This window comes from Cetorhinus maximus, unplaced genomic scaffold (assembly GCF_964194155.1).
Source record: "Cetorhinus maximus unplaced genomic scaffold, sCetMax3.hap1.1 HAP1_SCAFFOLD_163, whole genome shotgun sequence".
Lineage (NCBI taxonomy): Eukaryota > Metazoa > Chordata > Chondrichthyes > Lamniformes > Cetorhinidae > Cetorhinus > Cetorhinus maximus.
The window spans coordinates 729699-751363 of NW_027596151.1; the positions used below are offsets into that span (position 1 = coordinate 729699).

General features: G+C 48.1%; 1 protein-coding gene across 3 annotated transcripts in view; it reads right to left on the reverse strand.

Annotated features, from left to right (window-relative positions):
- klhdc3 (kelch domain containing 3) overlaps nucleotides 1-21351 on the reverse strand; it is a 125553-nt gene extending 104202 nt beyond the window's left edge. For 2 of the 3 annotated variants that reach the window (XM_078534959.1, XM_078534957.1), the window contains exons 1-2: nucleotides 21282-21351; nucleotides 6145-6282 (exon numbers count right to left, since the gene is read on the reverse strand). The gene's annotated coding sequence lies outside the window, so the exon portion shown is untranslated. The remainder of the gene's footprint in view (nucleotides 1-6144; nucleotides 6283-21281) is intronic. The other variant, XM_078534958.1, reaches the window with a different exon arrangement.
- Nucleotides 21352-21665: the final 314 nt, after the last annotated feature.

Genomic DNA, 21665 nt, shown 5'->3' on the forward strand with positions numbered 1-21665 from the left:
GATAAAACCCAGAACTTTGCTAAAATGCAGAGACAGATCGAAATGCTGGAAGAAGTTTTATAATAAGCACTCTGACCTGAAAAGCAGCTTCAGAAGCAGAGAGAAAGGCTTGGGAGCTGGAGGCTGAAATTTAAAATTCCCCACTTTAACAGAAGACTTGGAAGTGCGGCTTTGGTTCCCAGAGTACAGGGGCGAGCTAAATCTTTCAAAACTCCAGGCTGCAGCAAGTCCTGAGAAATCTTCGAAGCAATTCAGTGAGAGAAGTGCCGCTTGAAAGAAACCAGCCGCTAAAACCCGAGTCAGAGCCTGAATACTGAGAATTAAAAATTAAAACATTCTGGGAGTGTCGCGACTGTCCAACTAGAAGCTCCAAATTGACCGCTTTGACGTTTTAAAAAGTCAACCCCGAAACAAAAGAAGAGTGTTAAAAAAAAAACTTTCCCAAGACGAGAGCCATCGCCATTTTGTAGAGCCCGCCAAAACAGGCGAGCAGAGGGAATCAGAGTGAACAGCAATGCCATGTCAGTATCCGGAAAGTTCATGGATCACAATTCCAACCTTCCGCATCAATTCAGACTAATCCAAGGCCCAGGTCAATCACATAATTGGGGACCTCGGAGGAAAAGATCAAGATACAGCATCATTTCAGGTTTAAATAAAAAGCCAGAAGGGTGAACACGGTGCTTTACTCGGTAGGCCCAATTGCAGACTAAAGCACTGTAAGACAGGGCATTAATGAATCGTCCGCAAAATTTGAAGAGGTATCAAAATTATTCAACATTTACTTCAATCTAAGTAGTAAGAAAATACTCGAAAGAGCTCAATTCAATAAGAGGGTACAACTACCAGGGGAACCAGTCGATTCATTCATCAATGACCTGTACAGGATGGAAGAAAGCTATGAATACGGAGATTTAAAGTGTAAACTCAGAGGCAGAATAGTGGTAGGAGTGACAGACGATGATCTCTCTCACCACTTACGGGCAAAGGAAGATCTCACCCTGGACAAGGCAATCCAGATAATTAGACTGTCTGAACTCTGTGAGCAACATAGGGCAATCTTAAGGGGAGAGAAGAAAACATGGTGCAGAGGCCAACTCTCAAGAGTCCAGCATATCAGGCCACGACACAGCAACGCTAAGCCAGGGAACGCAACTCCCAAACTGACCAGCAGAGTGACCATGCCAACACTGTGGAGCAAAGCACCCCCACCGGCAAGGTCAATGTCCTGCGAGTTCAGCCCAGTGCTTCCAATACAATAGGACTGGACACGATGGCAAACTGGGCAAGGCACAAACTCGGAAACGCATGGAGGGCCCCAAGATGAGGTTGAGACTGCAAACCCAGAATACGTACAGTCTTGCTTCTTGGGCAAGGTGAAAGATCTTGCTTTCTTATTTTGGAAATGTGGTCATTTCTATCAATGGCCATCTAACAAATTTTAAATTAGATACAGGAGCCAGCATACCAGTCCTGTCAGATAAAGAACCATGGCTGAAAAACCTCTGGCTTTGAACAACAGACACACCACTTTATGGGCCACAAGGAATCCGATTTCCACTCATTGGTATGATCCTGGAACCATTAAGGTATGGCAGCAAACTGATCTTCCAGCTGATGTACGCCATCCATAACCAACCTCTCTCTCTCTCTCTCTCTCCTGAGCAGAGATGCCTGCATAGCCATGGATCTCCCCTAGACAGCAGATGATGTCACGGCAACCACTGTCATCCACCAAACAGAAATGCACTGTCCTGAGTACTCAAACAAAAAAACACAGAGTATTCCGACTGGACTTCAGCTCTGAACTGTCTTATCTGTTTGCCAAGCCAGTTTGTCCATTCTCGTTACAGGTCGCAGAAAACCCTCAATAGTCAGACCAGCCGACCACCCAGGAGGTAACTACAAGGCCTCCAGTGGAAGAGGTAAAAGACAGTGATCAGCAATCCGAGATGCCTCTTCCTCTTGCCGCGACGATGGTACCACTGTACAGTCAACACTGCAACCACCGCGCATACGCTGCAACTCTCAGCCGGTAGACCAAAGCCCGAGATGCAGGAACCCCAGCCGTGGCTGACAACGGAAAGGAGAGGTGAACGTACCACCAAACCACCTTCGCGTCACAGGAACACTCTTCCTCATCCACAGAGGACATTGAGATGACCCACACAACAGAGAAGTGGAAGAAGTGACAAGGAGACAAGCACAATGTCCGTCCACCCCACGACAAACAAGCTGGAGAAGCAGCAACCACCAATAATGCGGACTTTTAAAAAAAATTCATTCAGGGGATGCGGGGTTTCATCCCTAGTTGCCCTTGAGAAGGCAGTGGTGAGCTGCCTTCTTGAACCGCTGCAGTCCATGTGGTGTAGCTACACCCACAGTGCTGTTAGGGAGGGAGTTCCAGGACTTTGACTCAGTGACAGTGAAGGAACGGCGATATATTTCCAAGTCAGGATGGTGAGTGACTTGGAGGGGAACTTCCAGGTGGTGGTGTTCCCATCTATCTGCTGCCCTTGTCCTTCTAGATGGTAGTGGTCATGGGTTTGGAAGGTGCTGTCGAAGAAGCCTTGGTGATTCCCTGCAGTGCATCTTGTAGATGGTACACACACTGCTGCTACTGTGCGTCGGTGGTGGAGGGAGTGAATGTTTGTGGATGGGGTGTCAATCAAACAGGCTTTCTCCTGGACGGTGTCAAGCTTCTTCAGTGTTGTGGGAGCTGCACTCATCCAGGCAAGTGGAGAGTACTCCATCACACTCCTGACTTGTGCCTTGTAGATGGTGGACAGGTTTTGGGAAGTCAGGAGGTGAGGTACTCATCGCGCGATTCCTAGCCTCTGACCTGCTCTTGTAGCCACAGTATTTATATGGCTAGTCCAGTTCAGTTTCTGGTCAATGGTAACCCCCCCAGGATGTTGATAGTGGGGGATTCAGTGATGGTAATGCCATTGAACATCAAGGGGCAATGGTTGGATTCTCTCTTGTTGGAGGTGGTCATTGCCTGACACTTGTGTGGCACAAAAGTGACTTGCCACTTGTCAGCCCAAGCCTGGATATTGTCCAGGTCTTGCTGCATTTGGACATGGACTGTTTCAGTATATGAGGAGTCGCGAATGATGCTGAACATTGTGCAATCATCAGCGAACATCCCCACTTCTGACCTTATGATGGAAGGAAGGTCATTGATGAAGCAGCTGAAAATGGTTGGGCCGAGGACACTACCCTGAGGAACTCCTACAGTGATGTCCTGGAGCTGAGATGGCTGACCTTCAACAACCACAACCATCTTCCTTTGTGCTAGGTATGACTCCAACCAGCGGAGAGTTTCCCCCCTGATTCCCATTGTCAGTGAGCAGGTTATTACTAAGCAAGCGTCACTTGATAGCACTGTTGATGATCCCTTCCATTACTGATGTTGGAGAGTAGACTGATGGGGCAGTAATTGGCCGGGTTGGATTTGTCCTGCCTTTTGTGTACAGGACATACCTGGGCAATTTTCCACATAGCCGGGTAGATGCCAGTGTTGTAGCTGTACTGGAACAGCTTGGCTAGGGACGCGGCAAGTTCTGGAACAAGTCTTCAGCACTATTGCCAGAATATTGTCAGGGCCCATATAGAGTCCCTTTAACCGTTTCTTGATATCACATGGAGTGAATCGAATTGACTGAAGACTGGCATCTGTGAAGCTGAGGACCTCCAGAGGTGGCCAAGATGGATCATCCACTCAGCACTTCTGGCTGAAGATTGTAGCAAATGCTTCCACCTTATCTTTTGCACTGATGTTCTGGGCTCCTCCATCATTGAGGATGGGGATATTTGTGGAGTCTCCTCCTCCAGTGTGTGGCTTAATTGTCCACCACCATTCATGACTGGATGTGGCAGGACTGCAGAGGTTAGATCTGATCGGTTGGTTGTGTGATTGCTTGGCTCTGTCTATCACTTGCTGCTTATGCTGTTTGGCACGCAAGCAGTCCTGTGTTGGAATGGCCAAATGTAGACCAACACAAAAGAATGGAAGAATGAAAGCATACCCAGATACCAGCTCACCCTCCAGGCCAACAGGAGGGACCAGAAACCACAGCCTATCTCCTCCAACAGAACTGCAAACAAGATATGGAAGGACATGAGGCTTCCATTCTGCCTGAACCTTTAAATTCAAGGACTTGAATGGGGAGATGGAGCACTGCTAATATAGTAATAGTGCTGGTAGTAACAACAATGTAACTGGCACTGTTAACAATGTAAGACATGATGTAAACTCACGTAACTCCAAATACATTGGATAAAGACTTGGTTGTGGCCGGGGGCCGGGGTGGGGGGGTGCAAGAGGTGTAATATAAGACCCTGGCACATATCGGGTTAATGTGGGACTGAATACAGTACTGCCCACACAGTGATGTAATAGAACACATGACTCAGACCTAGGCCCAGAGTACTTTTGAGCAGAGGCGTGTAAAGACCCAAGCATGGAGGTAGCTCTTAGCTTGTACCCTTTACTGTACCTGTGTAAATAGTTTGAGTAGTTAATAAAGACTTACAGTTAACCTACAGGAGACCATGGAGACTTCTGTAAGACATACCGTTCTGTAAACAGCACCCTCCCAGCAGTGAGAATGTGGAGCTTACTACCACAAGGGATAATCGAGGCAAAAGGAATGGAAGGATATAAAGTGAGATAAATTAGGGTGGGAGGTGACTTGCGTTTAACAGAAACACCAGCATAGACTGTGCTGTAAATTCAATGTAATTATTAGTCCATCTCCTGTGACACAGCACACAGGAAGCCCCAGATGCTGCAAACCAAGTGGGTTTATAATGTGGGAAATCATAGGACCAGGTAGTCGGTCTGATCTCAAACCAGATTTTAAAATCACACGTTCAGCTCTACATTGCACTCTCCATCCACTTGTCCACAGAAATGACCCATCTGAATTCACCTCGTTTTGATTCTGCCAGTGTGGGGAAGGTATCTTTACAGCTCCTGTTTTACACACACAAGTGTGGACATCGGGATTTTAAAATGGAAACAGTCAACGTATCCACCTGGGTGGATGGACACTCCTGATTACTGGGAAACATTCTTTGGATGTAGGCTGGAATATTAAAATAAGGGTTATTATGGTACAGGAGGCCATTCAGCCCATTGAAATCAGGACGACTCTCTGCAGGGCAATCTAGTCAGTATCATTCCCCCGCAGCCCTGCAATAGTTGAATAGAAGAAGAATGAATAGTCGTTTGTCTCAGCTTCTACCGCCCTCCTGGACAGTGAGGTCAAGGTCATTACCACATTCCCCCTGCGTCTCTTACCCACGTCCCCAGTCCTTGCACCATGCGGCTAATGGGAACAGATTTTTTGTCTAACCTCATTTAAACCTGTCAGTCTTTACAAACCTATCAAATCTCTTATTAACCACCCCCCCCCTCTGACCCCAATAACACGTTGAAAGAATTGCAAGTTATAACAAGGGTTTAATATTAGGGGAATCATACAGGATATAGATATAGGCAAAATACTGCAGATGCTGGAAATTTGGAACAAACAAAGAAAAAAAAATGCTGGAGAAACTCAGCAGGTCTGACAGCATTTGTGGAGAGAAAGACGGGGTTAACATTTCAAGTCCGTATGACTAGAGTTAACCCTGTCTTTCTCTCCACAGATGCTGTCAGACCTGCTGAGTTTCTCCAGCAAATTTTTTTTTTTTGAGGATGTAGATATAGTTGAGTTTAGAATGCAAAATGCATGGAAACGCATAGGAACAGGAGGAGGCCATTCAGCCCTTGAATCCGCTCCGTCATTCTATCAGATCATGGTTTTAGTTTTAAAATTTTCCAACCGACCCCCAAAATTCACAGCTTTTTCAGGAAGAGAGTTCCATTGTGTGAGAAGATGTGGTTCTGCATTTCACCTTTGAACGGCCTAGAATAATTTAAAGATCGTGTTCCATTGTTCAGGGCTCCCTCACCAGAGGAAATACTTTCGCTACGTCAACCCTATCAGAGCCCTTTATCGTTTACAAACATCTCAGTTTATGAAGCAGGGTGAGCAGATCATAACTCCAAGACAAGAGCAGTGAAAGCAAACAGAACTAAAGCACCTAAAGGATAAAAACACACCTTAAAAGAATATTTCACAAGGCACATACCTACAGATGGCAACATAAAAATTTGTCCCAACTAATCCATGTCAGTTTTTCCCCTTCCACACGAGTTGTTCTGCCGGTCACCAGCATGTACTGGTTGGGCCAAATGGCCTGCTTCTGTGCTGTATATCCTATGTAATTCTGTGTAAGAGAATTGGTAGCTGCTGTGAAGATGTTACATAAAATATTATATATAAAACATCCAGCCGATGGCAGAAATTATGACTTTTTTTTTTCAAAAGAACACTTTTCCAAAGCAAAGGACATTGAACTAAAGCAGCTACTATAATGCATTTGTGAAGGACGCAAGCAGCTTTTTGGAGACAGAATCTACGGAGCTCTGAGTCAGTGGCTAAGGTAGGCTGAGATTGAAACCAAGAGAGAGGGGTCACGTGACTGAACGCATGGATGAAACTATACTGGATTTTAAATAATGAGAGAAACTGCCAAAGAGGCAGCAGCCTTACCCCATCTCTCTTTCTTCTGAAACCTCCCTTGCTGAAGATGAGCTATTGCGATTTGAAAAATCCACCCTCGGGCTGCGCCGGGGCTGTTGGAGTTTGGTGACTGAGAGAATTTAAGAGTTAATTTCTATCTAAAGTCTAGTCTTTCTTTAATTTAGTAATTAACTAAAATTTGCTGTTTGGGTTGGAAGGAGGTGAGTTTTAGGCCAGCTTTAAAACAGGGTTTATACAGGCTCTGTTTGCAGCGACAACTAGTTAATTAGATAACTGGTTTAAACAGGTTCTCAGAGACTAGATTCAAAGAGTATAAAAACAGGCCATCTTACAGTGCTGACTTTGTCTGCACTGGAGTGCTGCTTTGGGCTGCAGTAGAGTGCTTAAGTTGGAGTTTTGTGACGGAGGGGGATCGGTGAGGAGGGAACGAGGTGATCCTTTGAGTACAGTCGGGTAAGTATTTATTACTTTTATCACTTATAGTTTTTAAGGTCTTATTTTGACGTTCATCGTTTGTAAGAGCTATATTCTATAACAACGAGGAGCAGGGAAGAAAGGCCCAAGAGTAATTGATATTATTTGATATTAGGTATCTTCAAAAAGGTTTAATTTAATTTAAAGGGGTAAGTCATGGTGTGCTCCTCCTGCTCTACGTGGGAAGCCAGGAACATGTCCAGTGCCAGGGGCCAGAATGTGTGCGGGAGGTGTCTCCTGCTGCAGCTCCTGGAAGCCCCGGTTTCGGAGCTGAAGCAGCGGCTGGGGACACTGGAGCATCCGCGAGGCGGAGAGTATCGTGGATAGCATGTATAGAGAGGTGGTCACACTGCAGGCCACGAGTCCACTGGCAGGATGGGAATGGTGACCACTAGGCAGAGCAAGAGGACGAGGCAGGCAGTGCAGGAATCTCCTGTGGCTATTCCCCTGCAAAACAGATATACCGCTTTGGATACTGTTGGGGGAAATGGCCAATCAGGAGAAAGCAGCAACAGCCAAATTCGTTGCACCACGGTTGGCTCTGTTGCACAGGGGAGGAGTAAAAAGTGTGGGAATGCAATGTTTATAGGGGATTCAATTGTAAGGGGAATAGATAGGTGTTTCTGTGGCCACAAACGAGACTCCAGGATGGTATGTTGCCTCCCTGGTGCTAGGGTCAAGGATGTCTCAGAGCAGCTACAGGACATTCTGAAGGGGGAGAGTGAGTAGCCAGTGGTCATGGTACACATTGGTACAAAGAACATAGGTCAAAAAAAAGGGATGAGGTCCTAAAAGCAGAATATAGGGAGTTAGGAAGTAAGTTGAAAAGTAGGACCTCAAAGGTAGTGATCTCAGAATCACTACCAGTGCCACGTGCATGTCAGAGTAGAAATAGCAGGATATATCAGATTAATACGTGGCTGAAGAGATGGTGTGAAGGGGAGAGTTTCAGATTCCTGGGACATTGGGACCGGTTCTGGGGGAGGTGGGACCTGTATAAACTGGACGGGTTACACCTGGGCAGGACTGGGACTGATGTCCTAGGGGGAATATTTGCTAGAACGGTTGGGGAGGGTTTAAACTAAAATGGCAGGGGGATGGGAACCTATGCAAGGAGTCAGAGGAGGGGGAATCAAGGACAAGAAAAAAAGACAGAAAGGGGAATAAGAAAAGTGATAGGCAGAGAAATCAAGGACAAGAATCAAACAGGACATCAGTGAAAAATAGTGGGAACGGGACAAGTAATGTTAAAAAGACAAGCCTTAAGGCTCTGTGCCTTAACGCGAGGAGCATTCGCAATGAAGTGGATGAATTAACCGCGCAAATAGATGTAAACAGGTATGATATAGTTGGGATTACGGAGACATGGCTGCAGGGTGACCAGGGATGGGAACTGAACATCCAGGGGTATTCAGTATTGAGGAAGGACAGACAAAAAGGAAAAGGCGGTGGAGTTGCATTGCTGGTGAAAGAGGAAATTAACACAATAGTGAGGAAAGATATTAGCTCCGATGATGTGTAAACTGTATGGGTAGAGCTGAGAAACACTAAGGGGCAAAAAACGTTAGTGGGGGTTGTATAGAGACCCCCAAACTGTAGTGGTGATGTTGGGAATGGCATTAAACAGGAAATTAGAGATGCATGCAATAAAGGAACATCTGTAATTATGGGTGACTTTAATCTGTATATATATTGGGCAAATCAAATTAGTAACAATATCGTAGAGGAGGAATTCCTGGAGTGTATACGGGATGGTTTTCTGGACCAATACGTTGAGGAACCAACGAGAGAACGGGCCGTCCTACACTGGGTATTGTGTAATGAGAAAGGAATAATTGGCAATCTAGTTGTGCGAGGCCCCTTGGGGATGAGCAACCATAATATGATAGAATTCTTCATCAAGATGGAGAGTGACATGGTTGCTTCTGAGACTAGGGTCCTGAATCTTAATAAAGGAAACTACGATGGTATAAGGCGCAAGTTGGCTATGATGGATTGGGAAACGTTATTTAAAGGGATGACGGTGGATAGGCAATGGCAAACATTCAAAAAGCGCATGGATGAACTGCAACAATTGTTTATTCCTGTCAGGCACAAAAGTAAAACAGGAAAGGTGGCCAAACCATGGCTTACAAGGGAAACTAGAGATAATATCAGATCCAAGGAAGAGGCATACAAATTGGCCAGAAAAACAACAGGCCTGAGGATTGGGAGCAGTTTAGAATTCAGCAAAGGAGGACCAAGGGATTGATTAAGAAGGGGAAAATAGAGTACGAGAGTAAGCTTGCAGAGAACATAAAAACTGACTGTAAAAGTTTCTATAGGTATGTGAAGAGAAAAAGATTGGTGAAGACAAATATAGGTCCCTTACAGTCAGAAACAGGGGAAGTTATAATGGGGAACAAAGAAATGACTGACCAACTAAATACATACTTTGATTCTGTCTTTACAAAGGAGGACACAAATAACATACCAGAAATGTTGGGGAACACAGGGTTCAGTGAGAGGGAGGAACTGAAAGAAATCAGTATTAGTAGGGAAATGGTGCTGGGGAAATTGATGGGATTGAAGACCGATAAATCCCCAGGGCCTGATAATCTACATCCCAGAGTGCTTAAGGAAGTGGCCCTAGAAATAACGGATGCATTGGTGGTCATCTTCCGAGATTCGATAGACTCTGGAACAGTTCCTACAGATTGGAGGGTAGCTAATGTAACCCCACTATTTAAAAAGGGAGGAAGGGAGAAAACAGGGAATTATAGACCAGTCAGCCTGACGTCGGTAGTGGGGAAAATTCTAGAGTCCATTATAGAAGATTTAATAGCTGAGCACGTGGAAAACAGTGGCAGAATCGGACAGAGTCAGCATGGATTTACAAAAGGGAAATCATGCTTGACAAATCTACTGGAATTTTTCTAGGATGTAACTAGTAGAGTTGTTGAGGGGGAGCCAGTGGATGTGGTTTATTTGGACTTTCAGGAGGCTTTCGACAAAGTCCCACATAAGAGATTGGCGCGTGGAATTGGGGGTAGTGTATTGAGATGGATAGAAAACTGGTTGGCAGACGGGAAACAAAGAGTAGGAATAAACCGGTCTTTTTCGGAATGGCAGGCAGTGACTAGTGGGGTACCGCAGGGATCGGTGCTGGGACCCCAGTTATTCACAATATATTTAATGATTTAGATGAGGGAACTAAATGTAATATCTCCAAATTTGCAGATGACACAAAGCTGGGTGGGAGGGTGAGCTGTGAGGAGGATGCAGAGATGCTTCAGTGTGATTTGGACAAGCTGAGTGAGTGGGCAAATGTATGGCAGATGCAATATAATGTGGATAAATGTGAGGTTATCCATTTTGGTGGCAAAAACAGGAAGGCAGATTATTATCTGAATGGCTATAAATTGAGAGAGGGGAATGTGCAACGAGACCTGGGTGTCCTTGTACACCAGTCGCTGAAGGTAAGCATGCAGGTGCAGCAGGCGGTAAAGAAGGCAAATGGTATGTTGGCCTTCTTAGCCAGAGGATTCGAGCACAGGAGCAGGGATGCCTTGCTGCAATTATACAGGGCCTTGGTGAGACCACACCTGGAATATTGTGTGCAGTTTTGGTCTCCTTTTCTGAGGAAGGATGTTCTTGCTATAGAGGGAGTGCAGCGAAGGTTTACCAGACTGATTCCTGGGATGGTGGGACTGACGTTTGAGGAGAGATTGAGTCAGTTAGGATTATATTCACTGGAGTTCAGAAGAATGAGGGGGGATCTCATAGAAACCTATAAAATTCTAACAGGACTAGACAGGGTAGATGCAGGAAGGATGTTCCCAATGGTGTTTCTATGTTTCTAAGACCTCATTGCTGCAAACCGAGAGTTTTTAAAAGGAGAATTCCAAATCCACACCACCGCCTCCAGTGAGATAACCCAAAAACCAGCAGCTGTGGACCGGGACCCTTCAGTTTTGAACAAGCCTCTGGACACTCCGCGGATAATTTTTTTCTGACTTTACTTGTTACTTGGCCAAGTTATTTTTAGGTCTGGTACCCGGCAGAGTTTTATTTCTTTTTCCATGCTTTGGGGCAGGAATTGTCTATTGTTTTTGATTAGTGGGTCGCTGGACACATTTGTACATTTCAAGCTTTTTGTTAATTTCTGATCTCTTTAACTCTAATTGCTAACTTAAGGAACCTGGCTGGCTTATTTCTTGCACTGAACTATACACAATTAAATATATAATATATTATTGGCAATATCACCTCCCTTTTAAATTCAAACTCTGTTATAACCAACTGAGGAGCAGGACAAAGAGAGCAGTCAGTTCACCCCTGTTAACATGTAACAGAAGCACTGTGCTTATGACTATGCGCTAGGTGACTAATCCAGAGGCCTGGACTGTGCTGATCTGTAGACACGGGTTCAAACCCCACCATGGAACCTAGGAATTTAAATTCAATTCATGAAGTTAATTTGGAATAAAAAGCCAATCTTGTTAATGAGGACCATTAAACTGCCAGATTGTTGTAAAAACCCGGCTGGTTCCATAATGTCCTTTAGGGAAGGAAAACTGCCAACCTTACCCGGTCTGGCCTACATGTGACTCCAGACCCACAGCAATGTGGTTGCCTTTTCAACTGCCCACAAAATGGCCCTGCCAATCCAGTGGCTCACTGCCACTTTTTCAGGGCCAATTAATGGTGACCTTGCCAGTGCCGCTCAATCCCACAAATTAATTACATCCCTGTGTATTTTTTAAGTATGACTAGTTGACTCAAGAAGCTTGACACCACCCAGGGTAAAGCAGCCCGCTTGACAAGCACCCCATCCACCACTGACGCACAGTAGCAGCAGTGTGTGTACCATCTACAAGATGCACTGCAGCAACTCACCAAGCCTCCTTGGACAGCACCTTCCAAACCCACGACCACTATCATCCAGAAGGACAAGGGCAGCAGATAGATGGGAACACCACCACCTGGACGTTCCCCTCCAAGTCACTCACCATCCTGACTTGGAAATATATTGCCGTTCCTTCACTGTCACTGGGTCAAAATCCTGGAATTCCCCCCCTAACAGCACCGTGGGAGTACCCACACCACATGGACTGCAGCGGCTCAAGAAGGCAGTCACTTTCTCAAGGGCAACTGAGGCTGGGCAATAAATGCTGGCCTAGCCAGCAACACCCACATCCCATGAATGGATTAAAAAAATAATCCTTTGTAAATAATTTTCTCTAATGGGAAAACAGGGATAGAATGTATATCCTTTTATAAACGAGGACTGATGTTGGAAATACACAGCTCACTCAGTCACTCTAGTAGACTGTTCAATTGCTGAATAGTCACAGGCGTGGTTACAGTAACAGTTCTTGAACTGTATGGTCATTCTAGTGGAAAACACCTTACACACACTTAGAAAACAAGTAAATGCATTCAACACATTACAGAATCAGTGTTTGGTTTCCAGATTAAAGTCTCACTCAGGACTGGAGCACACAAAAAAAAAATCAAGGCTGACACTCGAGTACAACAGTGAGGGAGGTGCCATCTTTCTGGTGAGATGTTAAGACAGACCGGACCTCCGTTTCGCAGCTGGATGTGAAAGATCTGCCTGCACTATTTTGGGAAGAGCAGGGGAGTTCTTCCTGCTGTCCTGGGCCAATATTTATCCCTCAACCAACACCACCAAAAATATCTGGTCATTATTACATTATTGTGCGTGGGAGCCTGCTGTGCACAAATTGGCTGTGGTGTTTCTTACATTACAACAGTGACTACACTTCATTGACTGTAAATCAGTTTGAGACATTCTGTATTGTGAAAAGTGCTACACAAATGCAAGTCTTTCTTTAAAGCTGCCATTCAGTAACAAAGAGAGTAACAGCAATTAACACAACACTGATTTTGTTCTCATCAATAATGCATACGTAACAGTCTGCAAGTATGCCCAACAATTGTGACTACTGCACCTCTTTAAAATATGCTAATCAGACATACATTCCCTCATCAGGATTCAGCCCCCTAGTAACCAACCCAATCTGGAGTGTGGCTGCGATTATGTTGAGGGGCAGTGGTAGGAAGACATTTCTGATATGCATTCAAGAGAACTTTCGGGATCAGTGTGTTTCCCCAATGAGGAAGGAGGCACAGCTGGATCTCGTCCTGGGAAGTGAAGTAGGTAAAGTGGAGAATGACAAGGTGGGGGAGCATCTCAGAAATAGTGATCATAACATACAGTTTAAATAAGTTATGGAGAAGGGAAATGAGCAATCTAGAATAAATATACTTAACTGGGCTAATTTTAGAGAATTGAGAGGAGATCTACCCAAGATAAATTAGAGTCACAGACTAGCAGGCCAAAATGTAATACAGCAATGGAGGCCTTTAAAGAGATGGTTTGGGTACAGGATAGGTACATTCCAACAGTGGAAGGGGAGGGTGACCAAAACCAGGGTTCCCCTGGATGACTAAACAGATAGAGAGCAGGATGAAGCAGAAAAAAAGATGAGATATCAGGTTGGCAATGCAAGGCAGAATCAGGCTGAATTAAAAAGTATGTAGGAAAACTGAGAAAAGGAAATGAGGACCAAAGACAGTATAGGGATGGATTCTCTTAGCTGTCAATCTAAAGGTCTTTCAAAGGCATATTGAGTAAAAGGGCAAGTTAGAAAAGCAGAGGGGCTAAACCTATATGCAACATTAGCTGTTGTACGCGGCAGGTTCTAGACACCACCCTTCACAAAGGATGTGGAGGCTTTCCAGAGGCAACAGAACAGGTTTCCGAGAATAGTTTCCTGGAGGTGGGATTTACAGTGACAAAGACAGACTGGAGAAGTTGCAGTTGTTTTCTTTACAGCAGAGACAGCTAAGAGTTTTGATAGAAGTGTTCAAAATCACAGAGTAGATAAAGCAAAGCTTTCCAAAGATCGACAATGAAAGGGCACAAAATAAAGGCGAATGGCAAAAAATCCCAAATGGTTAATGCGTAAGGAAAGGTCTCAGGAAGTTGGGTGGTGATATTTTATCGGTGTCGGTGCGGACTCGATGGGACAAAGGGCCTCTTCTGCACTGTGAGATTCTGTGATTTTAGTACGGATAGAGGATTGGTTAATGGACAGGAAGCAATGAGGAGGGATACAAAGGGATGCGGGTTACCAGTCCAGTGACAATACCACTATGCCACTGCCTCCCGATATTCACAATTCACAATCTATATTAATAACTTAGACAAAAGAGACAGAGAGTAATATATCAAAGCTTGCTGATGTGGGAATGTAAGCTGTGAGGACAACAGGGAGGCTGCAAAGGTTAAATGAACAGGTTACGTGAGCAAATGGAGTATCATGTGAAGTAGTACGGGGCTATTCACTTTGGTACTAAGAATAGCTTTTTGAAAGGCTTGAAACTTGGTGATGTTCAGAGGGACTATATATATGTGTGTATATATAAATATATATATATATATATATATATATATATATATATAATTATATAGGGTATACATGTACAAGGAACATAATACGTTAGTATGCAGGTAAAGCAAGCAATTAGGATGACAAATGCCATGTTGGCCTTTATTGCAAAGGGATTGGAACACAAGAATAAAGAAGTCTTGTAAGGGAAGTAGGGTTAAGACATGGCAGGGCAGCTCAGTCAAGTGGAATGCATGTCCTGTAATTTGTCTGAAGTCATGGATGCTACCGGTGTCCTCGGTGACCGATATGAAGGAAGTGCTGTCAGCTGCAGAAACTTGAGCTGCGGGTTTCTGAGCTCGAGCAGCAGCTGGAGTCACTGTGGCACATCCACGAGTCTGAGAGCTACGTGGATAGCACGTTCAGAGAGGTGGTCACACCACAGCTTAAGGGCCTGGAGACAGAGAGGGAATGGGTGACCACCAGGCAGTCCAAGAGAAGTAGGCAGGTAGTGCTGGAGTCCCCTGGGGTCCCGCTCAGAAATCAGTTTTCCATTTTGGAAGCCGGTGAGGGCACTGGTTCCTCAGATGAGTGCAGTCAGAGCCAAGTTTGTGGCATCACGAGCAGCTCGGCTGTACAGGAGGGGAGGAAGAAGAAAGGAAGAGCAATAGTGATAGGGGATTCATTGGTTACGGGAACAGGCAGGCGTTTCTGTGGCCATAGATGTGACTCCAGGATGGTAAGTTGCCCCCCTGGTGCCAGGGTCAAGGATGTCACGGAGTGGCTGCAGGACATCCTTGTGAGGGAGGGTGATCAGCCAGAGGTCATGGTCCACTTTGGTACCAATGACTTAGGTAAGAAGGGGGATGTGGTCCTGCAATCAGAATTTAGGGAGCTGGGTGTAAAATTAGCAAGCAGGACCTCGGATGGAGTAATCTCCAGATTACTCCCAGTGCCACGTGCCAGTGAGTACAGAAATAGGAGGATAAGGCAGATGTATGTGTGGCTGGAAAGATGGTGCAGGAGGGAGGGCTTTAGATTCCTGGGGCACTGAGACTGGCTCTGGGAGAGATGACACTTGTACAAGCCGGACGGGTTGCACCTGAACAGAGCTGGGACTGAGTTCCTTGTGGGGCGTTTTGCTAGTGCTGTTGTGGGGGCTTTAAACTAACTCAGCAGGGGTGTGGGAACCAAGAAAAAATATTAGAGAGGAATACCAGGGTGCACAAAACACTGGGAGGGACAGATCGCATAGTGTAGAGAATAGTAAGTTAATAGGTAAAGTCGGGGTAAGGGAGAAAGTAACAAAATCTAAATCAGGGTTACTGTGCATGTATGTGAATGTACGGAGTATAGTAAATAAGATTGGGGAATTACAGGCACAGATTGTCCTGTGGAAATATGTTGTTGTGGTGATAACAGGGACCTGGCTGAAGGAAGGGCAGAACTGGGTGTTAAATATTCCCAGGTACAAGGTGTTTAGAAAAGGAAGGAAAGATAGGAAAGGAGGAGGGGTGGCAGGATTGGTTAAGGAGAGCATTGCAGTGCTGGAGAAAGAGGATGTCCCAGAGGGTTCAAGGACTGAATCAATTTGGCTCGAGCCAAGGAACAAAAAGGGAGCAATTACATTGCTCGGTGTAGTCTATAGACCGCCAAACAGTGAGAAGGACGTAGAGGAACAAATCTGCAGGGAAATTACAGACAGATACAAGCATTATAGAGTAGTTATAATGGGGGACTTTAATTACCCGAATGTAGACTGGGACAGTGGTAGTGTAAAGGGTGGAGAGGGGCAAAAGTCCCTAGATTGTGATCAGGAGAATTTTCTACAGCAGTATGTGTCCAATCCAACAGGAAATGACGCACTGTTAGACCTGGTTCTTGGAAATGAGGTGGGCCAAGTGGATCAAGTGTCAGTGGGGGAACATTTAGGAGACAGTGATCATTGTTTTGTATGTTTTAGGATGATGATAGAAAAGGACGATAGGCAATCCAGAGTAAAAATAATTAACTGGACAAGAGCCGACTTCAATGGGGCAGGAATGGAGCTGGGCCAGATAGACTGGAACGAAAGATTGGCAGGAAAATCTGTAGCTGAACAATGGGCTACCTTCAAAAAAGAATTGGTTCGGGCACAGTCAAGGTATATTCCATCGAAAGGGAAAGGTAGGACTAAGAAATCCAAAGCTCCCTGGATGAAAAAGGAGTTTGAAATTAAGATAAAGAAGAAAAAGTGCACTTATGACAGGTGTCAGGTAGAAAATACAATTGAGAACCAAGAGGAATACAGAAGGTTCAGAGGGGAGGTGAAAAAGCATATTAGAGAAAAAAGAGGGATTATGAGAAAAGACTGGCAGCCAACATAAAGGGGAATCCCAAAGTCTTCTATAGGCATATAAATAGCAAAAGGGTGGTAAAAGAGGAATAGGGCCGATTAGAGACCTAAAAGGGAATTTACACATGGATGAAGGTGCCGTGGCTGAGGTGAATACTTTGCATCTGTCTTTACCATGGAGGCAGACGCTCCCCCAGGCCAGGGTGACACTAGAAGGGCTCAGAATTGATAAGGAGGAAGTGTTGAATAGATTGTTGGTACTTAAAGTTGAGAAGGCACCGGGGCCGGATGAGATGCATCCAAGGATATTGAAGGCAGTGAGAGTAGAAATTGCAGGATCACTGGCCATAATCTTTCAGTCTTCCCTAGACTCAGGGGTGGTGCCAGAGGACTGGAGAATTGCAAACATTACACCCTTGTTCAAAAAAGGTTGTAAGGATAAGCCCAGAAATTACAGACCAGTCACTTTAACTTCAGTGGTGGGCAAGATTCGAGAAACAATTATTCGGGATAGAATTAGCAGTCACATGGAAAAATATGGGTTGATAAGGAAGAGCCAGCATGGATTTCTAAAGGGAAAATCATGTTTAAGTAACTTGCTGGAGTTTTTTGAAGAGGTAACAGAAAAGGTCAATGAGGGTAATGCTGTTGCTGTGGTGTACATGGACTTTCAAAAGGCATTTGACACAGTGCCACACAACAGACTTGCGAGAAAAGTTATTGCTCATGGAATAAAAGGGACAGTAGCAACGCGGATACAAAATTGGCTGAAAAATAGGAAGCAGAGAGTAATGGTCAATGGATATATTTTTCAGGCTGGAGGAAGGCTTGTAGTGGAGTTCCCCAGGGGTCGGTATTGGGACCCTTGCTGTTCCTGATATATATTAATGATCTAGATCTTGGTGTGCAGGGGACAATTTCAAAGTTTGTGGATGATACGAAGTTTGGGAGTGTTGTGAACTGTGAGGAGGATGGTGTGGAACTTCAAAAGGACATAGACAAGTTGGTGCAGTGGGGAGATAGGTGACAGATGACGTTCAATGCAGAGGAACGTGAGGTGATGCATCTTGGTAGGAAGAACATGGACAGACAATATAAAAAAAGGGGTGAAATTTTGAAGGGGGTGCAGAAAGACTTAGGTGTATATGTGCAAAGATCACTGAAGGTGGCAGGACAGGTGGAGAGAGCAGTTAAAGTATATAGTAACCGGGGCTTTATTAATAAGGGCATTGAGTGCAAGAGCAGGGAGGTTACGCTGAATTTATATAAGACACTTGTAGAGTGTAGAGACAGTTCCCTGTGAGTGACTGTAGACCAGTGTAGAGACAGTTCCCTGTGAGTGACTGTAGGCCGGTGTAAAGACAGTTCCCTGTGAGTGACTGTAGGCCGGTGTAGAGACAGTTCCCTGTGAGTGAGTGCCCACCAGCAGCTCTTATCCTCCAGTACCTGAGACAAACCTGTTAGTGTGAATTAGGTTTCTGTCAGGGTGAAGGGTGGGGGGGGGGTTTCTGTCAGGGTGAAGGGGGGGGGGGGGGTTCCTGTCAGGGTGAAGCGGGGGGGGATTTCTGTCAGGGTGAAGGGGGTTCCTGTCAGGGTGAAGCGGGGGGGGATTTCTGTCAGGGTGAAGGGGGGGGTGGTTTCTGTCAGGGTGAAGCGGGGGGGGATTTCTGTCAGGGTGAAGGGGGTTCCTGTCAGGGTGAAGGGGCGGGGGTTTCTGTCAGGGTGAAGGGGGGGGGTTTCTGTCAGGGTGAAGGGGGGGTTTCTGTCAGGGTGAAGGGGGGGGGGATTTCTGTCAGGGTGAAGGGGGGGGGGATTTCTGTCAGGGTGAAGGGGGGGTGGTTTCTGTCAGGGTGAAGGGGGGGGGGTTTCTGTCAGGGTGAAGGGGGGGGGGATTTCTGTCAGGGTGAAGGGGGGGGGGGATTTCTGTCAGGGTGAAGGGGGGGTGGTTTCTGTCAGGGTGAAGGGGGGGGGGTTTCTGTCAGGGTGAAGGGGGGGGGGTTTCTGTCAGGGTGAAGGGGGGAGGTTTTCTGTCAGGGTGAAGGGGGGGTGGTTTCTGTCAGGGTGAAGGGGGGGGGGTTTCTGTCAGGGTGAAGGGGGGGGTTTCTGTCAGGGTGAAGGGGGGGGGTTTCTGTCAGGGTGAAGGGGGGGGGTTTCTGTCAGGGTGAAGGGGGGGTTTCTGTCAGGGTGAAGGGGGGGGCGGTTTCTGTCAGGGTGAAGGGGGGGTTTCTGTCAGGGTGAAGGGGGGGGGTTTCTGTCAGGGTGAAGGGGGGGGTTTCTGTCAGGGTGAAGGGGGGGGGGTTTCTGTCAGGGTGAAGGGGGGGGGGTTTCTGTCAGGGTGAAGGGGGGGGGGTCTGTCAGGGTGAAGGGGGGGGGGGTTTCTGTCAGGGTGAAGGGGGGGGTTCTGTCAGGGTGAAGGGGGGGGTCTGTCAGGGTGAAGGGGGGGGTTTCTGTCAGGGTGAAGGGGGGGGTGTCTGTCAGGGTGAAGGGGGGGGTTTCTGTCAGGGTGAAGGGGGGGGGGGTTTCTGTCAGGGTGAAGGGGGGGGGGGTTTCTGTCAGGGTGAAGGGGGGGGTTTCTGTCAGAGTGAAGGGGGGGGTTCTGTCAGGGTGAAGGGGGGGGGTTTCTGTCAGGGTGAAGGGGGGGGGAGTTTCTGTCAGGGTGAAGGGGGGGGGTTTCTGTCAGGGTGAAGGGGGGGGTTCTGTCAGGGTGAAGGGGGGGGTTCTGTCAGGGTGAAGGGGGGGGGTTTCTGTCAGGGTGAAGGGGGGGGGGGTTTCTGTCAGGGTGAAGGGGGGGGGTTTCTGTCAGGGTGAAGGGGGGGGGGTTTCTGTCAGGGTGAAGGGGGGGGGTTTCTGTCAGGGTGAAGGGGGGGTTTCTGTCAGGGTGAAGGGGGGGGGGATTTCTGTCAGGGTGAAGGGGGGGGGGTTTCTGTCAGGGTGAAGGGGGGGGGGTTTCTGTCAGGGTGAAGGGGGGGGGGTTTCTGTCAGGGTGAAGGGGGGGTTTCTGTCAGGGTGAGGGGGGGGTTTCTGTCAGGGTGAAGGGGGGGGGTTTCTGTCAGGGTGAAGGGGGGGGGGTTTCTGTCAGGGTGAAGGGGGGGTTTCTGTCAGGGTGAAGGGGGGGGTTTCTGTCAGGGTGAAGGGGGGGGGGATTTCTGTCAGGGTGAAGGGGGGGTGGTTTCTGTCAGGGTGAAGGGGGGGGTGTTTCTGTCAGGGTGAAGGGGGGGGGGTTTCTGTCAGGGTGAAGGGGGGGGTGTTTCTGTCAGGGTGAAGGGGGGGGTTTCTGTCAGGGTGAAAGGGGGGGGGTTTCTGTCAGGGTGAAGGGGGGGGTTTCTGTCAGGGGGGGGGTTTCTGTCAGGGTGAAGGGGGGGGGGGTTTCTGTCAGGGTGAAGGGGGGGGGTTTCTGTCAGGGTGAAGGGGGGGGGTTTCTGTCAGGGTGAAGGGGGGGGGGTTTCTGTCAGGGTGAGGGGGGGGGTGTTTCTGTCAGGGTGAAGGGGGGGGGTTTCTGTCAGGGTGAAGGGGGGGGGGTTTCTGTCAGGGTGAAGGGGGGGTTTCTGTCAGGGTGAAGGGGGGGGTTTCTGTCAGGGTGAAGGGGGGGGGGATTTCTGTCAGGGTGAAGGGGGGGTGGTTTCTGTCAGGGTGAAGGGGGGGGTGTTTCTGTCAGGGTGAAGGGGGGGGGGTTTCTGTCAGGGTGAAGGGGGGGGTTTCTGTCAGGGTGAAGGGGGGGGTTTCTGTCAGGGTGAAAGGGGGGGGGTTTCTGTCAGGGTGAAGGGGGGGGTTTCTGTCAGGGGGGGGGTTTCTGTCAGGGTGAAGGGGGGGGGGTTTCTGTCAGGGTGAGGGGGGGGGTGTTTCTGTCAGGGTGAAGGGGGGGGGTTTCTGTCAGGGTGAAGGGGGGGGTTTCTGTCAGGGTGAAGGGGGGGGTTTCTGTCAGGGTGAAAGGGGGGGGGTTTCTGTCAGGGTGAAGGGGGGGGTTTCTGTCAGGGGGGGGGTTTCTGTCAGGGTGAAGGGGGGGGGGTTTCTGTCAGGGTGAGGGGGGGGGTGTTTCTGTCAGGGTGAAGGGGGGGGGTTTCTGTCAGGGTGAAGGGGGGGTCTGTCAGGGTGAAGGGGGGGGGTTTCTGTCAGGGTGAAGGGGGGGGGTTTCTGTCAGGGTGAAGGGGGGGTTTCTGTCAGGGTGAAGGGGGGGGTTTCTGTCAGGGTGAAGGGGGGGGTTTCTGTCAGGGTGAAGGGGGGTGTTTCTGTCAGGGTGAAGGGGGGGGGTTTCTGTCAGGGTGAGGGGGGTGTGGGGGCTGGGGCTGGGCCGGGGCCGGGGTCTCCCCTGCTGCCTCCTGACCCCCCGCCCCCCCTGCACCCAGCGACCCGGCCCAGCCCGCACAGGCCTCGCGGTTCAGGCCGCCCGCCCGCCGCCCGCTGACCTCCAGGCTCCAGTCCGGCCCACCCAATGGCCCCGGCGGCTGGGAGAAGCAACACTGCCCGCGGCCTTACCTCACTCAGCTCCTCCAAGGCCCGGCCGGCCGCCCGCTCCCTCGCTCGGTCTGGCACCCCCCCCCCCCCCACGCCAAACCACCTCTGTCCGCCCGCGGCCTTGTTTGTTTTTTTTTCTCCTGGCGGCAGAAAATGCCTCTTAAAGGTGAAGGACGGTGGTACTCCCCCACCGCGTTATTGGTACACTCCAGGCTATCGGCATCTTCCAGTATTGAGACGGACGTGCTGATTACAGAAAAAGGGGGGGGGGGGTGAGCGACACTTCACCGAAAGGCCGCGCGTTGCTGCGTGGACAGAGAGGGGGCCGCTGGGAGCTGGAGTTCATCGCCTTCTGAAACACAACGCGCATGCGCAGGTCCCGTTGCACGCTGGGACATCCGGTCG